Source organism: Hipposideros armiger, unplaced genomic scaffold (assembly GCF_001890085.2).
Source record: "Hipposideros armiger isolate ML-2016 unplaced genomic scaffold, ASM189008v1 scaffold_422, whole genome shotgun sequence".
NCBI lineage: Eukaryota > Metazoa > Chordata > Mammalia > Chiroptera > Hipposideridae > Hipposideros > Hipposideros armiger.
Window position 1 is genome coordinate 1,115,457 of NW_017731772.1, and position 22,630 is coordinate 1,138,086.

The 22,630-nt window shown below is 35.9% G+C and overlaps 1 protein-coding gene across 12 annotated transcripts in view; it reads left to right on the forward strand.

Annotated features, from left to right (window-relative positions):
• NFIB (nuclear factor I B) overlaps nt 1-22,630 on the forward strand; it is a 301,210-nt gene that overhangs the window by 91,362 nt on the left and 187,218 nt on the right. The window contains exon 1 of one of the 12 annotated variants that reach the window (XM_019664425.1): nt 21,058-21,075. The exons of the other annotated variants lie outside the window; for them this stretch is intronic. The gene's annotated coding sequence lies outside the window, so the exon portion shown is untranslated. Of the gene's footprint in view, nt 1-21,057; nt 21,076-22,630 lie in introns of those variants that run through there. 12 annotated transcript variants of the gene reach the window in all.

Below are 22,630 nucleotides of genomic sequence, written 5' to 3' on the forward strand. Positions count from 1 at the left end.
AATGTTGCCAAATTCTCAGTGCACAATTCTGCACAACAGGAAAAGCGACCAAGAAGTGAACATAATTTTGGTTGAAGTTGCCTAGATAGTTAGCATTAATATTGCTTTCTGGTTAACTACCATTATCTTGTTAATTAATAAGAAGGATTAGCCAAAGGACTGCACAGAAGGAAGTCTGGCCTATGGGAGGGAGGCCTGGAATCCCCAGGCTGTGTCTTGTCTGAAGGGGAAAAAAAAGACAGGATGGGGTGGGGTAGAGGGCCTGGGCTTTCTCTGAAGCGGGGAATGGTTCTGAAGAAAGAGAGAGGTCACAACACGTGAAGAAGTTTAAGATCTCAAGAGGTAGTAACCGTTGTCATGAATTGAGCAGATTACAGTTTAAACTCAGTCAGCCTAACTGATGTTTGGACTGTACTTTGCACTATCATTGCGCATGTTTTGGAGTGCTAAAGAGAGTCCAGGAACAGCGTGTCTCTCATGAAATAGGACTTTCTTTTAGCCTTGTGGCACCCTTAAAATTGCGATCCATTGTTAGATGGCAACTTTTGTTGTTCTGTGGTTAAATATTATGATTATGAAAATACATTTTGGAGTTGTGAAAAATGTGAGTTGTTTACTGGGAAGTTGTAATCATTATTATTGTTTTTGAAATAGAATCCTTCCTGGTTGTCACGTACCATTACTGAGGAAGCAGATGCTAAGAATTATTTCCCTCCTTCAGTTACTGACTTTTAGAATCCTTTTGGGTAACAATTATTTCTTTATGAAAAGCTTAAGGAGATAATTGTTTGCAAGTTGACAGCACATTTTAACATTTTAATAAATTTCATTTCATTTGCAGGTATTTCTCATCATGGGGAAAACGAAGCTTCCCTAATTTGTTAAAATGAGGCTGCTCTGTAGGATGATTTGGTGTGCTGGCGTTGTGAAATGCTCAGGGAGCATAAAATCTGTGAGCATGTTTGATTTAGGGGAACACTATTAAGTTTTCCCATCTAGCATCCTGTCCTTGACTGAACTCATGAACTCCAGTGGTCATTTGTTTGCATTCTGGCTCACACACAGTTCACCAGATAAAGAAGGGCTCTTATTGGCATGTCTTGCTCCTAGGCTTAATGAGACCTTTGTGGGAACATATATTGTCAGATAAGATACTTAGCAATTTTCTCACTGATAAGAAGAAAGCGCAGTCTTAGGGGCCAGAAGTTCGCCCTCTATTCCATGATGTCCCTGCCATAAGAGAGCTTGGCCAGACAATTCAAGAGTTAAACTCTGAGGCCCCACTTGCCAGCTGGGAAAGCTTGGCATCTGTGTTCTGATATGGCAAACTAAGCTCTTGCATTGCTGTTAATATGATCTCACTTTTCAAAGGGAAGAGAGAGAGAGAGAGAGAGAGAGAGAGAGAGAGCTCATTTGTTATATCAATTATGATTTTCAAATAGTTAAAAAAATATATAATGACCCACTTTCTGGAGGCAGCAAAGGTTGGTAAAATATTCCACTTACAGCATTAGGCAGGCCTCCCCACTTATACACAGCACTACACATTTTATAATAAAAAATATTCATCTAGATAATGTGTTTGGATTTGAAATTTTAGTGCACTATGCCTCTTGTGTGGTAAAATAACTCCATATGTAAAAGAACCGAAATGATGTTCATTATTCAGGAATAGTGGTAATTTGGGGGAGTTGTGAATTGCAGTGACAAGAGACGATGGTTGGGTCTCCCAAAAGGTGGCTCCCTCCCTGACAGTGTATATATAACTGGAGACTTAGAGCTGGGCAGGGAGCCTTTAGGGAGGCCACCCATCACCACTGCTTTCGTTCTTTAAAGTTTCTGTTTTCAGAATTGTTACACTGGAGGTATATCTACTCATAGCTATAATATAGATTTGGTAGGATTTTTTTATTTACTTGTTTTTCCCTAAATTTGGCATTTAGGAGGAAACTGCCAAAAGGAAATTAAAGTTTTAATCCTCCATTAACTTTTTCCTTTTAAATTTGGCACTGAGATTTGAAACAACAATCCAGTATATCCGACTTAGTAAAGTCTTCTCCTCATAAAATTTCATTATGCTGGATTGGATGGAAAACCTAGACCAGTGGGTTTTAAAAAAAACAAAACAAAACCCAAAGCTCCTTTATAAAAAAACTCTTACTCGTGCCCTCTGCCAACTAGTTGGAATTTCAGCACCTGAAAAGGAATGGACCCAATGGGAGGCCGAGTCAGAATTCTCTGGAATTCTTAAAGTTGAGATAAGTAAGTTTTCATTTCTGCCATCCCAGCGGCTTACATGATAACTGGCTTTATAATCAAAGGAATAATTATTGCTTTGTGCGGAGCTTAAGGTTTGCAGAGAGTGGAAATCGCATACAAAACACATATTAAAATAGGGACCTCTCAAATATCTGAAAATTTTGGGCCGAGGCAAGGGTGATCCCTTGCTCTGACCGAAACTCGCTTTGGGCTCCCCGTTTCTCTTCATTCGACTTTGTGAAAGAATAGCATTGCTGGTGTACAGCTGATGAAAATAGAACTCGCGACACTTGAGGGTCTTTTTCAGGGTATGTGCTGTGGCAGAGCAGACGAGCAGCCAACAGAACGTTCAAAGCAAAGTTCTCCAACTTTTTTTTTTTCCTCCATCCTTGTGGAGGAGGAATAATTTTAGAAATCTCAAGGACTCGTGGTTATGCGATCGGAAACTGGAGTTATTACAGCAGCAGGCCTCCATGCCAAGCATAGCAAGAGGGGAGCTTCCTCTTAATCATGCTCACTTTTCTGTGGCAACGTGGTATGTCATCTCATTTTAAAGTACATTCTTGGGTCCTTGAACTCTATTTATGTGATGTGGTTAATTAACTGAATTCAGTTGTTAGGATTTGGCATAGAGAACAAATCATCAAACTGCAGAGAACTTGTGAAAAACTAACTGCATGTCGTGAGGAGTGAGTCTGCGGGATTAGTTTGTATTAGACTGAACATTACAGGATGTGAGGCTAATGGGACTTGAATGGTTGGGCTTTTGGGTTGTTATATTATTCAGAAAATTGGAAGAAATGGCTACCAATTAACCAATGAGGTGGAAAGACCTTGAGGCTGAATTGAAGGCCACATTAAAAAAAAAAACAAAAAAACCCCCCAAAAAACCCAAATCCTAAACATTTACGTTAAGCAATGTTCTAAGATGGGAATGCAAACTGTTCTTGTGCATAAATATATTGTTTATAATAAAACACTCAGATACACATATTCTCTGTTTGTGATGATGGTTTAAACAGGACAGCATTGATGAATCACAGGCAAATTAAAGGACTCTGAATAAAGACTATATAATTGAAAATATGGGGTGATGGATGAAGTAATTTTACTAGCTGAGAGTTGCCCGGAGGTTGTATATTTCCAGAATCCCATTTTAAGGCAGTTTGGAGCATGTAGTAAGTTATGGATGAAGCAGAAATCAGTTGAAACTGGGATTTGTTTAAACAAGTGCAAAAAAATAAAATAAAATCAGAATTGCCTTTGAAAAAAAATTCTTTAATCCACATACATGCAGTTTTAAAATTCTGGTTAGCTTCAACTCCATTTCTCAAAATAGAAAATTAAATAAATAGTATTCAAGTGAATTTTAAAATACATGTATCTCCCACAAACAACACAAAAGCATTGAACAAGCATCAGTTACTATTGTGACACTAATGTATGTTCAGATGCTGAATGAAACTGAAGACTTTGTTTTAAACTTGATTTTTCAAAACTCAGATTGGAAAAAAAAACATACGGAGAAATGTATTGCTGTTAACAGGGAATGGTAGAGTTAGGAGAAAAATCTAATAATGAGCGCAGATGTTAAGAAAGTTTGAATTAGGGTGTATTCTGTAATTCATGTGAGTAGAGGATTACATTTATGCCTATGATAATAACTCAAGTATGTCAATATGAAGACTATACCCCTCTATTAGTGAATTCTGAAGTGTGAAAAATGTTCCTGCTTAGGACAACTTGTATTTTATTATTCTGACATCTGCAGTTTCTGGATGGATTACCTTAAATTTGCTATGCTATGTTAAAAGCCTTGTTTTATGAGGTCGGTCTCAGCTTCTGGCCTTGGTGTCAGGAACCCTGCTACGTGATGCAACTTGCCTTGTTAGGTTTAATTGACCAAAGCTGATGTGTTAAAACAATTCATTTGTGCTGTAACTTATGCCCTGGCTAAGTTGCTACCTGAATCCTTTGACCTTGACTTGTCTGGGTCATGAAATGGCTGCAAGCTGTTTGACCTTTCTATTGTGTAGTAATGTCACTGTTTCCTCTTATTCTTTTATGGTAATAGCTGACAAAAAGCCCCAGTCCTGACTTTACACCCCAGTGGATTCAGGGCGTCCCTATGCAGTAGCTATGTCTTCTGTTTGACATGGTCTGGCTGCAGAAGTGACTTTCTTTTGTTTGCTGACAGTGATGGGGACAAATTTGCAGCCCTCCTTGCGACAGGAGGTGGAGGATAGTATTCTGGCATTTGGATTTCTTCTGCTTAGATTTTCAGTTTCCGCGGTTTATAATGATGCATATCACAATTTCCTTTTCCCCACTCTTCTGAGGTCAACTTTTCAGGTTTTTATATTTATGGCTTCCTTAATAATTACTTTTCAACATTTTGAGCTGTTACAATAAAAATATTTTATTGTCATTATATAGAGTAAAAGTGGTAAATTTAGTTAAGCTTTTTGGTTACCAATGTGTAAGTCCTAAAACGACTGACTTTTAAACTTCATCCTATAAATCTTTGTCCAGTATTGGAAAAAGCTGTACACTCAACATATAGGACAAAAACAAAATTTTAAAAAAATGAGAGTAATGTTGTAACTGTATGTATTCCTCTTATAATTTTAGGGGAAGCCTATTTGTGTCTTAAATAGCTAAATTTTGTGTCATCGTAGTGAACTATTAGTAAATATGAAGTTTTATTTCTGTGGGGATTTTTTGCCAGTATGTAAAGTTAAATATTTATTTTAATGAATATAAAAATTATTTTTTCTATCCTCTATGAAGACCTCGTATGCGAAAATAGAGAATTTTGTCTCTACCCTTCGCTTCCGAAGCAGTGAAACAATTTTATTTTTAAAATATTGGAAATGCCTTCTAAAATGTTAAAACAGATATTTTTATCCTACCAAATTTCTCTTTGCCAAATATGACATTGTAGTTCATGAATTTTCCTATATTTGCCAGATTAAATGTTTAAAATCCAAGCTGTTACATTTTATTTTTAAATTATTAGAGGAAAAAGAGGAAGTTTAACTTAGAATGTGCATTTCCTCACTTGTATGTCGCATACTGTTTATACATGTGTGTGGATACACCGACAGATGAGAGACAGTGTGGTACAGGCACTAGAACCTTGGAAAATGGCACTAGATTTTTCTATTCCCATTTGAAAAATATCTGAAATGTCAGGTGAGAGGGATTTTCTTTCTTTCTTTCTTTCTTTCTTTCTTTCTTTCTTTCTTTCTTTCTTTCTTTCTTTCTTTCTTTCTTTTTTATTGTTGCTGTTGTTGTGGTTTTAAACTACTTTTGCCCAGGAATGTTCACAAGATCAAGGAATTTAAATGCTTTTCAGCATTAATTATGTTGATAATCCAGCATCCCAGGGGTCTGAGGAGGAAGGGTGAATGAATGCACTGAACCTAACTTGAGTCAGTAGCCTCAGTTTTTTCTGTCCTCTCCTATAAAAACCCATCTGGACTAGAAAACATCTCTTGTGCTTTTCTTTTTATTCACTGGTGTCCTTGGTGGGAGTGCCAACAGAGTTGGGTTTGGATGTGGTTAGTGGGCTAATGCATCAGATGCAGTGGGACTGTGGTTAAAGGACAGCAACCAGCCCCTGAGGGTTTACAAAATGCCTGTGACTTGTTTCAGAAGCCAGCCTGAGTTCCTCCATTGAAAGAATGTAAAATGGATCTCAGCTGTTAAGTTAAAGAGGTTAAGTTCCTGAACCATGGTAATTGGTGGGTGCGTGCATGCATACGGGTTGCAGAGAGCTGAAGAGGAGAAGTGAAGTTAGAGAAAAAAAGAGAGAGAGGCAGGACTTAGATCTTGCAGGAATTATTTAAGAAGGATGGTTCTTTCATAGATTGAGGAGTCGATAACGTGCATTTTAAAATATTCTGTCATCCTTTGAATTTTGGATTGCTTTCCGCATTGAGCACATCTCCCTTCTTACTGATTTCTTAGTTTTTGTAGAGCATAGAAAGTAAGTGCACGAATCTGACATTTTGGGTTCTCATTGTGGTTATGCCATTTATCAGCTTTGTGACCTTGACCAAGTCACTTACACTTCATGTGCTTTGGTTTTCCATTTTGTAAAATGGGGATTAAAATACCTACTGAACAGGGCTGTTTTAGGATTGCATGAAATAATTCATGTAAGTAAAACAATAATGTTAATAATAGCCATTATTACTCTATGTAAAGGAACATAACATAGCATAATGTAGAGTTCCAGAGAAAGTACCCAGCAGTGAACAGAAGGAGTGATTGGGTGTTGAAGCAAGAAGTCATCATTAGTTGTTATGTATTTCAGGTGATCTGAGACATTCCAAATAGAAAAGGAAAGTCCTGGTCAGAATAATGTGAATAGATATTTGCTAGTAAGTCCTCTGAATGTAGGCACATGAAGTTAGATTGTTGTGTATGTATAGTTCTAAAATCTATTTAAATGGTGTTACGGTACAAGATTTAGCAATCCTTTATATCAGAATTACCAGATAATTGATTTTTTGATCAATCTAGGAGTATTTGAAAGGAAGAGTAAAATAATTTTATTAGTGGCTCTCTGAGTAAATATCTCAACTTTCATGAGAAATGAAGGGTGTTCCTAGCAAGTAATTCATTGCAATTCCTTGTAAGTCAATGCACTCCAGTAAAAGCATAAGACTTTTATTTAGAAAAAAAGTGAATTGCCAGCATTTGAGAGAACTACACTTATGTTTTAGATTTAGTTGGACAGAAGTGATGATGATGTGGCTAGACTGGATTGTTCCTGAAGAAGAGAGCAAGTTGCTGGTTTTTAGATCTATGTCTGAAAGTGCCTTATTTAAAAATGACACCTAGATTGAATGTCAACTGTAATTGAAAAATAAGAAAATTAAAAAATAGGACGTCTAGTTGGGTTGAAACTCAAGATGTTTAATTAGTTACATGAATTGTTTTGGCTTTATTGCCATTTAACTCTTTTCCTTTAAGTCATTCTTTCCCATTTGTCCTTTTTATGGTGTTAAGAAAATTAATTCAATGATCTCTAGAGGAAAAAAAGTTAATATTTCTTACTTAAAGTGATTTCATTTTTACCAGGAACAACTGGAAGCTAAATGGAAGTGGTTAAAACACTTACTTTTTCTGCCCACGCTAGATTTGGGATTAGTGTTGGACTTCGATGACTCTGGTTGGTTGGATCTGAGTGGTCTTGAAGCATTCTGTAGGCTAGATCCTTGGGCAACCAGTCATGATACTTGTTGTCAAGGACCAGTGAGTTGCTCCCCTCTCTCATTTTGCACAGGAGGTGTGCAAACTGGACAGATGAGCCCCTATCCACAGTCCCTACTAGGGAAATACCTTAAATCACATCTCACATTGAGAAATGCAAAAAAAAAAATCATATTTTTATATGAAACATTTTGTAATAATACCTAGGGGTTCTAGCCAGGAGTTAATAGCAAAAATTATTTCACTGTTTGTCCTTTAGTTAAAAGGTAACCAGGGTGTGCAGAAAGCAGAATCAGAACATTGATTAGCTTGTTTCGATTCTGGCACATAATTTTTAATAATCTGTGTCATGCTTTTTTTTTTTTTTTTGAGAACGTACATGGTGTTTAGTGGCTATACTGTTCATGGGATACACAAAAATCAAAAAGTATGTATTTTAGTACATGAAACAAAGTGCACCTGAAATATTTAAAGATACATACAATTGATTGCTGTCGGTGGCAGAAAGATTTGATATTTTGTCTTTCTAACACATTGGAAAAGCTTTGTTTACACTTAGGACTTAAACTTGATGTTGACCTAAAATGTGCACGCATGTCTGGCTAAATACGGGTGGCCTTTTATAGCCTCCTGGAGATGCTAACTTTCCTGATGGTAAAGCATTAATATTTTTGGATAAGACTTACAGTTATCGTGTAACAATATCTGTTCTATTTACAGTCTCCAAATAAGGGAAAAGCTGCTTATAGTAATATGAGGATCACTGGTTTTACAATAATTAAATAGACTTGTTATACTACATTAATCCCTTTTGGAACATTTGGAATGACTTCTTAGTACTAACAAACACAGCATTAGGGCCTACAATTAATCTGCTTTTTGTATCCAACATTTGTATAATGTAAAACATGTGTATAGAGAAACATATTGCAGGTTTAAGATGAGTTCATAGGAGGACAAAATGAAATTATATTGGACTATTAAGCAGTATGAATATGATTCCAAGTACTGATAACATATGGAATTCATTTCCCATCAACATAGGTAGATAAACTATTTTTAGTAAGGTTTTTTTTTTTTTGGTTGTTGTTGTTTATGTGGTTTTTTTTTTTTTTTTGGTGAATACCATGTTTGGGCCCTCAGAATTCCTTCTCCTCTGAGATCCAAGTTTTGTACATGACCCACCAGATATATGCATTATGAAATGGAAACATTTGTTCAATCTAAGATCCAGGAGGTTGTGTTAATAGTTTGTGAGCTGGTGTTTCTTGGTACCTGCCATTGGTACCGCTATTTATTAATCCAAGCGAAAATGAAGTAGACCCTCTTTTAAAGTCTGGTCCAATTTTGTTCTGCGTTTCATAGAAATGTCTTCAGTTAATGACAGACACTGCATTCACTAACCCAGCAGCATATTACAGGTTTGTTGAAGGGACCTCTGAGTTAGGATTACGTGCACATCTTCTGTTGTAGAAGCCCCATGAGGCATAACTTCTCCACGTGGGCTCTTTATTGTTGTTGACATGAATTCAACCTTGGCTGCTCCAGTTACAGGGAGAATACTTCTTGAAGGATGTAGCATTAGTTCAGTGTTAGGACAGATTGCATGCGTATGTACGGAGTACGATGGAAAAGCTGAGATTATGGAGTGGTTTGCAGCCATTTTAGACCATGTGCCTGGGACCAGCTAACACATTGTAAGGGAAAAACATGATGTAGCAACAATATTAGATCATGCAAATGAGACTACTGAATAGTAATAGTTATGGGCAATATTTTGGAAAACACTGATTAGTGACAGTTTTATTACAGCAAATGTATGTATCATGTCCCCAGATTTCATTGTAATGCACTGAAAACAGATGTCAAAGTGTCCCAAACAGAATTTCATGCTTAATCTACATATTGCATGGAAAGTACAAACAAACCATTTAGAATTCTGTTATTTAATCCTTTTAGAAGGAATGAAATATACAATTTAGATTTACTCCATTCTTTCTTTTAATTTCAGTTTTTGTTTTCTAGGGGCAGATGATAAATTATTTTTTTTGTTTGCTATTTTCTTAAGATGCATATGGGAGAAGACGTATCTGCATATGGACTTGGTTTTACTTAATGTACTCTGAACTGTAAGTTTCTGAACATAAGGTCTTTGCATTAAAAAAAAAGAAAGAAAAATTAGGCTCTAAATTATTTAGTGACCGGGTAATGGAATTACCTTCTTCTGTTCCTTTGTTTACTGATGTAGAGTTTCACTCTATGCTACATAGTGACTGAAGCAAGATGCTGACAAGGAAGAGAAGAAAATTGGCAGCTCTACTGCTTGCAAGCACCTGGGAGACTTTGGGCCTCTCAGTGACTCAGTTTCTTTATCTGTCAAGTGAGGGAAGTGGCTTGAGGACTTCCATGATCCCTCTCAGCTCTGGCATCTTAGGAATTTGGCTTCTGGTTACCGTGGCAGAGGGATGATGCCCTTCATACTAAGCAATATTTAATAAAGCTTAGCATACTCTTGATAAATGTGAGGGTTTAATACACTTATTTATTAAAGAGAAATAGGAAATGTGTTAACGCCTCTTGAGTAACACTTTCTCGTTGCTGTGTTCAAAGTCCAATAGTCAAATTGTGTGGTTCAATCGAGATAAAAAGCTTTCTTTTTTAAGAATGAGGTCTTTAACTCATATAATTTTAGAGCTGGGAGAATCCCTAGAGACCTTCTCACTTTGCAGCTGTGGGTACTGAGTCTCAGAGAGGGCCAAAGCCTCTTTGGTTGTTTGTGTTAGTTTTATTGCTACATGGGCATAAATAAGCATCAATAATGAAGAGAGTTATCTTGTGAACACAACAGCATTTTTTAAGGAAGATAGAGGAAAATCATGATTAAAAGTCTTGTCTTATCTTTTATAATATTTTGAGATCAGTTGATTTAAGAGTCCGGTTTTTTCTTTTATACCTTTTCATAGGATGTTTTCTAAAGAAGTCAGTCTGCAGCCATGGTCTTCATAAACATGACTCTTTTGCTTCTGCAGTGTTTGGAGAATACTGTTTAAGTATGGTCAACTAATATGGCTTTGATGGTGGTTGGAAAACAGTAAGGATCTATCTGTTAAAAATGTTCTGCCAGATTTCCAGTAACATTGTAGATTATGTTTGAGATTGGTAGTAAGAAAAACTATTTTTTGAAAGTTAGATACTGGAAGAAAAGGTGGAGCTGGCTATGAGGAGTTGGTTTAAGATTCGGTTCCTGGATTTCTATAATTTTTAGATTCATTTAATTGCTCTATCTCCATTTTCCTATGTGTGGTATGTAACCCTCATCTTAGGTTTTAAAAATTTCTTTTTTAAAGTTTAAAACAAACACCCACTTACCTTATTTTATTTAAGAGCTGTCTTAAACATTTTAAGAATTTTTTTCTTAGTTTAATTTTTAGAAACGAAAACATATAAAACTCACAAGGGGAATTCAATTTCAAAGGAATTTTTCAATGAATCCTTTTGCTAAGGTAATAATTCTTTTATAACATGAAAGATTTATCTGTAAATTATGTTTTATCGATGTCCTGCGATGTGCTTATGTATATCAAGGCATACCTGAATACAGCAGAGATTAATAAGTTCAAGCAGAGATATTAGTGGCCTCAGAAAAAGTTTAATGTCAGCTCTTTTTAGTAGCTAATTTCCAGTTTGATAGTTTATGCTCGGAAAAGCTTGAAAGCATGTTTAAAGGCCTAACTGTAGATGGAAAAATAGATGACTAAAAGATGGGTATTAGGCAAGTGCATGGCTGCAAAATCAATGGAAACGTTATGGGAACGCACTATACAATAGATAATATGTATTTGTTGAATGAATAAGTGTAAATTATTTAAACTGAATATTCAATAGAACATTAGGGGCAAATCGGATGAATGTTACTGATATAAGACAAGGGAAGCTCCTCAGACTGGAAAAATCTGATTTTTACTGAGACTTATTTTGTTTTCTTTTGTGTTTCCACTGGTGTAAGAAATCTCATTCCCACCTCAATATACTTTAAATTTCAAGAATGAGTCAAGTAAGACCATTTGAAGTATGGTATCCATATTAGCAATAGAGCTGATTCTGGCATCAAGCTGCAGGTTCAAATGTTTGTTTTACTACTGTTTACTATGTGATTGGGGACATTAGTTACATCTAAGGTTCAGCTTCCTGAGTTCTGGAGTGGGCAACTTTATTTGGCAGTGGTGAGGGCGAAATGAGAAAGTGCTTGTGAGGTGCTTAACACCATGTCCATGATATTGTTAAGTCCTCAATAAGATGTTTGCAATTATTGCCACGACTTTTCATCAGCAACCAGTACAGTGCCCGCCACAATGGGTACTGAGGACTTATTTGTTCAATGAACGAATGCTCACCACCGACACTCAGCATTCTGGAACACTTGATGTCCCTTTTGTGGGACAGAGCGTTAAGTTAGGGACCATACTATGCCAAACGTGAGAAGAAAAAAATACTAATATTGCAAAAATTAAAATATGGTATTGTCATTGCTCTGTAATGTCTCCAATCAATTCTTAAAGAAGTGAACAGTCTAGAACCACAGCAAATCATAATGCTCATTTCAGTATTTTCAGGTGACTTAAAGAAATAGCCTTTCCTAGGAGCATGAAGACATGTTGGAATTCTGCAAAAAGTTATTTTTAGAATGCAGTATACTTTACTACTGTCCGGTTTTTAGAAAGCCCTCTTTGGGGTTATAAGAAAATCCCAGATGTAAACATAATTGGAAACAAAAGGAAACATACCCGTACCTGTTGCAGGGAATACTAGCGGCAGTGGAATTTATGCAGGAAACCAAGACTCTAAAATTTCAAACCTTTCCATGGGCTTGAATGATGATATATATTTTCAATCCTTTGTGTCTCTGATAGTACTGAATTATAGTCCCACAAAAAGTTTGGAAGTAATATCTTAGTATTTTCTATAAGATTATTCTCTGAAGAATCATTTTGACTGTTTAGTCTTGTTTATTAAAACTATGTTACAAAAATTTAAAGAGATGTTTTTATTGGTGATACACTTTCAGAGCCTAAATATATTTGCTGTTGGCAACTTTTCCTCCATAGTCACTGAATAACAACAACCTTTGTCTTGTTATTTATTTTATCAGTCGTTAGGTTTTTCCAAAGTGTGTGTAATGCATACATAAACATATGATATATTAATTTTTAAATTTTCTATGTGATTAGTTTGATTCCACATGCATCATGTAGTCATGAAAGTAGACATATGCATTATTAAAATATGTCTTTCAAGGAAAATATATAACTCGGGATAAAGGTGGAAAATGGTTGACAAATGCATTTATTGAGTAGGCACTTTGTACTGAGCATTTTTAGTGTTTTAAGGAGTTAGGAAAAAATACTGAAAACATAGGTGGCCTCTCCCAAATAATTTACAAGTAGGAGATAGAGGACAATGGTCATTCGCAGTGTTCATGAGAAAGAAGAACACCAAAGATAATGGAACAAGTATATAACTACATAACTGTCTCACCAACTACTGTACATAGGTAGATTTGCTGAGCTCTCTGGGAGGAGACCCAGTGGGACTGCAATGGCAAGGTCACAGAGAGGAGCTGAGTCTTCAGCAGGGTTTTCTCAGGGGCTGTAGAACAAAACCAAAACAAAATGAAACAGATGACCAAGAAGTCACTGCTCATATAAAATTAACTCTGTTTGGCAATGACATATACTGTACTGAAAATTATCTAGTTTGCTATTTTTGGCAATTGGTGTTTTGTTTTAAAAAAAAATTGGTTAATAAAAGGACACTCTAATAGGAAGCTTTACCCCAGATGCTAAAATTCTCAATACTAAATGGCTCCGGCTGACTAAACTCTCTCTCTTTTTCTACATATGGATAGTAGTATTGAACTCTAATATCTAAAGTATTCTTATATTTAGCTTAGTTCTTAGATTTCAGTGTAATCCTATATATATATTGTTTAAAAAATATTTTAAATAGTATCTTTTTATTCTAGTATTTTCATTGTTTATATAATTATAACCTTGAAGGGGAAGTGTGAATATATTTGTCATACATCATATGTCTAACGATTTGTTTTAGATATTTTAGAATTGAGAAGATAATTCTATAGGCAGTTTAAAAAAATCTGGAAAGCCAAATATTCTGCAAAGAATATTTTATTTAAACAATATTCTGAAGGTAACTGAATTCAATCTTATGTCCAGTTTACATCACTATTATTGTTATTATTATTTTAAAAATCAAGTGTGGTTCCCATACTAAGTAGAAAAAAATTGTTTCAACATGATGAGGTGTGCTTTAATATAAGGCTGCGGTATCTGATCTGATGCAGATATTATACTTTTGTTACTAAAAGCAATGGGCTGATATAGTGACACACCCAACAATAAAATAACCCCCAGCTTTATATACTGAATTTTCCTCATACATTTTGCTCTTTGTAAATGATACCTATTTCAGAGCGTAGGGTTTCCTCATAGATAGAGAAAAAATATAAAATGAAAACTACGGTAATCCTTTACCTATAGCTATAGTATAGCTCTTTTCAAGTGGCTCTCACACTTTAAAGGGTACCAGGCTCAACTCCTAAAGGTAGAATTGAATCTAGTATGTGAAATGTTCAGCTCCTCTATACTTTCCCACCTCCTCAGGCAAATAAAAAGCGAGTGTAAGTTCTTAGAGGGCAGTGATGAGGTTTTCTCTTTTTCATACTTCTCTTCCCCTTGTTTCTCATAAGGGGATATACAATGTTGATTATATAGTTGAATGTTGATTATGACATGCAGATTATGACAGCAAGATTATGATCGCTGAAATGTAAAAAGAAATATTTCTCAGTTTGCCATTTTATGATGGCATTTTAAAGCTGTCCTTCTATCTACAAACCAGTTGCTCAGCCATTTGGCAGATATTCACTGAGTATTTACTATGTACCAGGCACTGTTCTAGGTACTGGAATTACAATGTAGAGAAGACACAGTTTACTAATTTTACAGTAAGGAAAGATACTTTAAAAAGAATTATCTGATGTTTATTGTTCTTTTTTTCCTAACTAAAAAGCATCACTATTAGGTGCTTAATAAATACTTGGTGAAAAGAGTAATGTTAGTGTTTATACAAACATCATCTGAAGGAAATGACTTATGAAAACTTGTGACAATTTCTGAGAAAATAGTGACACCATGAGAATGGATTATTCTGATGAACAAATGTAATTTTTTCATCTGTATGAAAGCTGGAACATGTCAGGATGTCTTTCTGAGCTCTGGCTTTGCTCCTAAGTGGAGCCATTGCATGGGGCTCTGAGCGGCATGGACGCCATACCATTCAGAAGTGAGACAGTCATGATCTGTGGTAAAGCTTGGAGGAATAGTGGGTACCTGTTGGCCATTGTGATGATGATGATTGCAATTAATGGAACAAACAGAAGAAGAGAATAAGGGATATACCCACTAATTTCTCCATCTCCTCAGACATCAGCAGATCTACTGTAGGTTTTGGAATTAACACGTCGGTCTGATGGGGCATTATAACTGGAGGAAGTGACTAGGAGCCCAGGGAGTGGGGTCTTGCTGGAAGGCGTTCTGAAAAACAGTGTCATACAGGAGTACTGAGTCTGAAACCTATTTTTTTTTGTTGTTGTTTTTTTAAATCATTTTTAGTTGTATGACTTGCAGCCAGTGTAAAGTCCCTTAGGCTCCATTTCTCTGTGTAAATGCAGATAATGTTAAAAGCTTTTTGTAGGGCTAACTGAATTAATAACTTGGGAAATAAAAGGACCTTGCATTGACCTTGATGCTCAATAGATAATTTGAGTAAAGGTGGGTAGGATTTCCTGGGCTGTGGTGATTTTTCCACAATGCTTTTTATTATATACGTAGTTGTCCAGCTAACATTTGGTGAGCACCTACTATATATCGGATATTGTTTTGAGAGTATTATCTGTGTGACTTGTTTAATCCTCAATAACCATATGAGGTAGATACTTTGTTGTCCTTTCATAAATGATAATTCCACGGTTGAGCTAGTTAAGTGACAGAACCCAAATATGAACCCATGTAGTTTGTCTCTGTAGCTCTTTTTTAACCCTAATTGTAGCAGATAAAGTTACTCTATTCACATTAGGGTAGAAAGAACACAGGAAAATGTTATATAGCGAGGGGTGATCTCTGCATGTTAAAAGATAGACTCATTTTAACTTAGTTACATACTTTAAAAGGGATTGAAACGATCATTTGTTTGATCTTTGATTTGTAAGTAGTTTTCTTTCAATTTTGATTTATTGATTCTGACATTCAAATTAAAGTTATAGGGATACCTAAGGCAATCTTTTCTCCTGGACTAAGCAGTCTTTTTCACGTGTTGTTTCCCCCTGTTCTGTTTGCTATTCTCTTCACCCTGTTCTAGGGTGCTTTTGTGTGGCACCCTGAAATTGGATATGTTTGTTGTGTAGACCACAATAATGCATAAAGGATGCATAGGGAAAATGAAACATCCTTAAAGAGAGGATTAAGCGAGTCAAGAGCCATACATAGTAATCCAGCTCTTCAAGAATAGGCATCATGGTCTGTATGATGGATTTTTTTTTAACAAAACCTTCCCTTTTCCACTCACACCATGCAAAATTCATGGTTTTCCTTACAAGTCTTAGGATAGTTTTTCATCTTTGTTTCTTCTTATTTCTTAGAAAAGTTGAGATATTTTCTTAGGTTCATTGGCACCTGCTTACACCTGAGTAAATGTATTGTGGGTTCTTTCTGTAATGAGCGTTTTCTGAAGAAAATAGACCCATGAACAAAGGACATATATGTTGATTTCCGTAATACTTTCTTTGGTGAATTTTTCTGAACAGAGTCAAAACTAGTTTTGAATTTTGGGGGCTTGCTTTATTTAGGTCAGAGGTTATGAGAATGGTCAATAATCCTAGGGTTTGCAGGGGAGCAGCTCCCTTACTCCCTATTCATGTATGTTTCATTCATTTTCTGGTTCAGTGGATAGATTTCCTTTTTTTTTTTTTTTTTTTTTTTAGCTGAGCCATCCTGCCACGATAGATTTCCTTCTTATAGAAAACAGTTAATGTTCGTGAGAAAGCTAATGTGATGGAAAGATCCAGAAGTGAATCTCTTTTCCCTTCTCTCTTCAGAAAGACAGGGATTCTACTTATTATGGTAATAGTAATTGGTAGTAATAATAATAAAAATAATGACAGCATGTTGAGAATGTCTGATGTGCCGCCTGAATTACTTAATGTAAACATTATAGTTACCCAAAGAAGTAGGTGTTATTACCATCATTTAATAGTTGAAGAAATTGAGCTTAAATATGTTGAATAAATCTCTAGTTGGACAGTTAGTAAGTGACAGAGCTATGATTTAAACCCATGACTGCCCCCTTCTCACTCATATTACCAACTTCACTACTACTACCTCTCCATTTAAAAACTTGTTCTTCGAGCTTCTCTTAGTAAAACAATTTTTAAAAAGGGTCTTTTCTTCATTTTCAAGGGATATAAGTTACATTTTATAATAATATATGCCTGTAAAGCAGTTAAAGAGCTGTCACCAAATCTCAATGTGGCCCTACCTAGAGGAAGAAATAATTATGTGGTTTCTTTTTTCTGTCCACTGTAAATATTTCTTCATTCTCCCTGCCTGGTTGTGGATCAGTTTGTCCCACAGACATTGCTGTTCTGACCCTCAGTGAACAATCAGTGACAAAACTTTCTCTGGTGTTCCTGGATGCCAGCATAAAACAGTTAAACATATTGACTTTCTATATTTCCCGCAAGACATGAAGACATATCCTTTTCTCCTCCTATTCCTTCCAGTTTCTTTCAGAGACGTTTTATAAAAAGAACAGAGAAGGCCCGGGCTGAATCAACTTGAGTCTGTGCCGCCACGAACACTATCAGGGTTGCTTGTGCCCTGAATGAGGAGTCCATTGTCCTTAGAGACATTATGTTAAAGCCCTTAACTGTGAACTTTCAGTCAAGATGCTGGACTTGCCAGTTAGTTACACAGAAACTATTCTGTCCAGGCTGGAATGTGGCAGTTAAAACAGGGGAACTTTGATCCCCAAGATAAAGTGGGTTCAGACACTAGTGCACTGTTGCCATTTTACCAGTTTTAATTTGTATAGTGTTTTTCTCAACGTAATCTAAATTCTTTAAACCTGTGTCCAGTGAATGGTGAGATGACAACCATCAGTGAGGATTTTGTTAGAAAATCTTTAACAGCCAATGCAGTTCACTCCCCAACACCTCCTTAGTCAAGAATTACGGTGATACTGAGTTATGTCAGTTTTCGTTTAGAATGTGTGTCCAACTTTAATCTCGAGGTATTGGTATCTTAAGATATCTCTCTTGATATTTAATGTGGTTATTTATTTAATCTTTTAACCATGTCAGCATTGTTTTAGCCAGCTCTAAGATAGCAGTGACAATTAACAATAGTCACAACGTCTAATATTTATTAAGCATTTACTATGTGCCAAGTAGTGTGTTGTTAAGTGTTTTCTATAGCACATCTCATTCAATTCTCACAAGTACATGATGTGGTGGCTATCGTGGCTTCCAAGTTGATACAGCAGTGCGTAAGAGGAGGAGCAGGATTTGAACCCAAGTCTCCAGGCTCTGGATCTGTGCACAGGGAGCTGTCCTGGCTGCCTGGCTTCTCATTAGCTCTACAGTTTGGGACAAATTAGCCCACCTTCAGGAACATGTTTCCTGATCTGTAAAAAAAAAACAACAAAAAAAAATACTTTTTCATTCTTGATCAGCTTCTTAAGAAGACCAACTTACAAAAGCACATTAAGAGAAAAATAAAAACTAGGTACATTTTTAAGATGTATGCAAATATCTGAGATTATTTTAATGGCACAAACACATTCTAAAGATCATGTTTATATCTTGCCATTTCTATGAATAATCCCATAAAATAAAGCACATCACTTACAAATGGGACCTCTGCAAAGTGGGCCACCACATAGAACATTATAGTAATTTTCACATTTATTGCTGCTGACTGTACAGATCACTTTGTAATGTCGAGGAAAAGTCGTTGAAAACAAAACTGCATCTTATTCCAGAGAATCATGCATAAATAATTTATTGACTATTTATTGCCCTCTTGATGCCCTTTGGTACCACTTTGGTGGGGGAGGGTGAGACTGACAATTATAAAAAGAAAAGAAACGGATGTAATAGTTCTGTCTGTAGCCAATACAATGAGGTAAATAGTTGAACAATTATTGGAAAAACGTTATCAGTGTTAAGTAGATGGTGTAAGCATTTAAAAACTACCCTTTGAATAATGCAACCTAAACCCAACTTATACAGTAGCAGCAGTTTTGATCCTGAATCATATTTCCTCGATTCTTCTTTTCCCCTGAGTAGATACAGCTGCAAAGTAAAATATTTTAGAATGAACACTGAACTACAAAAACGTTTCTTCGAACATTTACGTTTGGCTTTTTAAAATATAATAAGATTTTTTTTAAGTACAGATATTTGACCCATACAGTACACATTGTATATTCCTTTGAGTATTTAGGAATGTATAATTTATTAGTTTTTATGTTCACTAAATTCATTTCCGTAAAAAAGACAGGTGTGGGGTGTTTGCCTGCATGCGTGTGTGTGCATCTGAATGTGTGAAAATGCAGCTTAGGGATTACAACAATTTAGCCAAGGTCATAAGTGACCTGACGTGCCCTTGAGCATGCTGTTTATAATTGCTGTGGTTAGTTTCCCTTCTCACTGTTTTTACCTATAATGTCAAAACACAATTATATGGAGTTGGTATGTTCACTAATAGCAGTTTATCTCTGCATGGTTTATAGACAAAGTCAAAAGCCAACAACTATAATTACATCCATGTTTCTAACTTAGCAGCGAGCTAGAAAAGTGTGGTTGAAGTATGCTGTGGGTAGAGTGCAGCCAGTAGGAATTATAGGGTAAAGTCATTGCTTTGCATTCTTTTGGTTTTACAATAATTGTTACTTAAATTTTGTTTTCTGGATTTTACCACTGTCTGTTGTGTTTATATGACCACATAAAGAGTGGTTGAGTTACGTGTCTCCCCACTCTGTTTTTCTTCTGTTTGCCTTCCTCTATAAATGTACTCTTCTCCTTTCACTTTCTTCTGACTCAGCAGACAGTACATTACAGTTAATAGTTTTCTGAGGCAGCCTGATATATTCATGCTCTATGGAACCCATAAGACTTCTGCTATTTGCATTTTAAGTTTAATTGGATAATTATGGGAACCATGTTGAACTGTTAACAACTGTCAAGCCTTTGATTAATCTTTGAATGCTCATTGGCATGGTTCAAGTCAGCATCCACAATACAGGTTTTTGTTTAGTTTTCACTGCTGTTCTTGTGATTGTTTGTGATTATTACTTTTCTAGAAAAATATATGCAATTTCCCATCTTGGCTCACCTTACATAGTGTGGCAAAAAGAAGCAATGCAATTTATAGATCACCATAATTTGTTTTGCATATGAAATATTGCAGTTTAATAAATTTCCAGAATAATTATAAGGTGGCCTTCTTATATTTTTAATAATCACAATGCTATAAAATAGGAAAAAGAACCTTTACTTTGAAAATAGTATTGATTTGAGCCCATAGTTTGGAAGAGGTACGAGAAAGGGAACCATTATAAATTTGAAGAATATTTCATATTGAATCATAGAACTAGAGGTGAATTATGTTGAAAATCATCCTCTCACCCATCTGTATTCAGTTTATATGGATCTTATATGATATAAAATAAACATCAGAATTAGTGTGGTAGACAGTTCTATTCAAACATAAATAACTCTCAGACACTCTTATAATTTTTTGTCTATTTCACTTTAAGTACATGTAAGTATGCTTGTGGAATGATGAAATACTTACTTTTCCTTTAGAAATCTGTAGATATTTATGAAACTTGGCCAAATAATGTACAATTTTGCTTATTGTCTGTGCTTATATTTAGGTATTAGAGAAGACATGTCAGTCAGGTGCATACTGGAAAAGTTAGAATCAATAGAATAAATGAATCATTTGCAAATCTTAAAAGTTTACATGAATGCCACAAAGACTTGCAGAGACTTGATACTATATTTGACTAACCTTTGTATTTTCCTTCTATATGCTGTAACTCACTTTTATTAGGATGTTTACTGAGAATATCGGACTTCTTTCTATGTTGCACATTTCACAGTAGGACTAGGAATAGCTCTATATCTTTGAGATTCAGGCTTTTCAATATTATTTAGTTATACAACTGACACTTAAGTCGTTTCTCATTGTAAAAGCTAAAATAAATAAAGCTAAAATTCTTCCTGGCCTATTGCTGCTGCTCCTCCCAGGAAAACACTATCAGTTGGGCCTGTAACCCTTCCCAGGCCTTCTCCTATACCTCAGGAAATACTTTTTTTTCTGTTTTGCTGTTTATTGAGGAGAGTGTTCCATTGTTCACAAAAGAGAGACATCCTCCCGGAGACCGCAGCCACCTCCTGTGCCCTCACCCTGAGACGCCCTTCAGCTCTCACCTTTCCTGACACTGTCTGGGGTAGGAGGGGAATTCTTTGTGAACTGGTTACTACTGGAGGAGACTAGCCAGTAAATTGCCCTGTTCCTTTAAGGCACGTTACAAATTGAACACTGAACACAGGAGCGTAGATCGTATGGGAAATACGGTTTTACGTCTAGTTTTAAAACAAGTAAAATGGGGGTACATGGATAGGGAAGATGGAAGTATTAAAATTGGTTAGAGTAGGTCTTGCTGAGAAGGCAACATCTGAGTAAAGCCTTGAAGGAGGAGGTGGGTGACTGTGAGAACCCTCCGAAACACTTTCGTGTGTGTGTGTGTGTGTGTGTGTGTGTGTGTACGTGTATGTGCACGCATGCGCGTGCGCATTCAACTATTGGCATATTTAATTATTCCTTACATTAACCCTCTGAGGCAAGCTCCTTTATTATCTCCTTTTTATGTGTGAGGAAACCGAGAAGCAGAAAGGTTAAATAATATGTCCAATGTCACATAACTAATAAATGGTGGAATCAGAATTCGGACATAGGCAATTTTGTTCAACTGTTATTTTAGATCAGCTCTTAAACTGACTTAGTGAGGCTCATCCAGGATGGGAATAACCTCTTTAGCAGACTTTGCACTAAACTAGGGATACGGGACTCAGATTAATTTCTCTCCCGGGGAAATAAAATACTGGATTTTACCTGTCATTTCCAAAGTGTGTCATTTTGAAGTACCATCTTGGATCAAGATAATAGGGTTGGAAACGGCACTTCAGCTGCTAGCAAAGCAGTCCTGCTACTTATGTTGAGAGTGTATTTTGATGCTTTAATCCAATGCACCAGAGACATGGGGGGAAGGAGGATTGTTTTAGATGAAGAATATGCAAAAGGAATCTAAACACCATTCTTATCTCTGGAATTTGCATTATTTTTATAAGACCATTGTTTACAGTTGGGAGCTTTATGGTAATTGCACCTTCCATTGAGGTTCAAGATAGCCGCTTAGCCAGCTCCTAATACAATAAGGAACTGGAGAGGAAGTATGAAAGCAGTGTGTAGAAGGAGCAAATTCAGATTACAAGCAGTACATGTTGCCGTAAATATTCCTCCAGGAAAATTTCTTAGGTGCATTGAATTGTAGATGAGCAACGTACATCAAACTAAATTTATATTTTGTTTGCTGAGGTAAGTTAATTCAATCCCTGCTGCCTCCAAACTCTTTCCTTGAAGTGCCCTTTGGCCTGCCTTCCCTTTGGAGACAGTTTGATCACTGTGAACTTCATCTTCCTTTGATTTGGGTTTTCAATAAGCTTTCAATCTTAGCAACTGAGTCTTGGGGAAAATGTTTGTATGAGTGGTAATGGGAAGGTGGTACAACTTTGAGAAAATAGTTACTTACCTTGAAAATAGGATTCACAGTTTTCAGGCATGATATACTTTTTTCCTCATGGTGATCAATAGTCGATATAGTATTCTCCTATTATCATTGAAGAAGTAAGGGCTCTAGGAAGACCTGGCTTGCATTTTTGGTTCCATTATCAGCTATTGAGACTTAAGCTTTAATTTCACCGTCTGTAAAATAGTGCTAGTAT